General features: G+C 41.0%; 1 protein-coding gene across 1 annotated transcript in view; it reads left to right on the top strand.

The window, feature by feature from the left end:
- Positions 1-773, top strand: part of LOC103375302 (DNA-directed RNA polymerase III subunit RPC4) — a 10,338-nt gene that overhangs the window by 5,832 nt on the left and 3,733 nt on the right. The window lies entirely within an intron of this gene.

Here is a 773-nt window from a genome sequence, read left to right as displayed (position 1 = left end):
ATATATATGTACGAGTTCCTTAAATTCCATAAGCACATGGAGAGCATTAATACAAACAGAACAATCAATATTTTGGGGGTTGATGAGGCCAGCGGCTGCAGATCAGAGACGTGAAGCTCTAGATCCAGAGACGTCCACAGAGAGAACAAACACAGGACCTCAGGGGAAACACAGAGTTGGAGAGGAGAGGAGAGGAGAGGAGCGGAGCCCAGTGCATCATGGTAATCCCCCAGCAGTCTAAAGCTATACCCACATGGACAAAATTGTTGGTACCCCTCGGTTAATGAAAGAAAAACCCATAATGGTCACAGAAATAACTTGAATCTGACAAAAGTAATAGTAAATAAAAATTCAATGAAAGTTAAGCAATGAAAATTAGACATTGCTTTTGAACCATGGTTCAACAGAATTATTTTTAAAAATAAATTCATGAAACAGGCCTGGACAAAACTGATGGTACCCCGAGAAAAGACTGAAAATAATGTGACCACGGGGACATGTTCAATCAAGGTGTGTCCTCTAACAGGAGGAAAATTGATGACAAAAGGAAGAGACGATTGATACAAATGGTAACAAAGAGCACAGAACAACCTCTAAAGACATTAAAAGTGAACTCCAAGGTCAAGGTACATCAGTGTCAGATCGCACCATCCGTCGTTGTTTGAGCCAAAGTGGACTTCATGGGAGACGACCAAGGAGGACACCATTGTTGAAAACAAATCCTAAAAAAGCCAGACTGGAATTTGCTAAACTGCATGTTGACAAGCCACAAA

Source organism: Stegastes partitus, unplaced genomic scaffold, assembly GCF_000690725.1.
Source record: "Stegastes partitus isolate 25-593 unplaced genomic scaffold, Stegastes_partitus-1.0.2 Scaffold2539, whole genome shotgun sequence".
NCBI lineage: Eukaryota > Metazoa > Chordata > Actinopteri > Pomacentridae > Stegastes > Stegastes partitus.
Note: the sequence above shows the minus strand (reverse complement) of the source record. Positions and strands in the feature narration are given on the sequence as shown.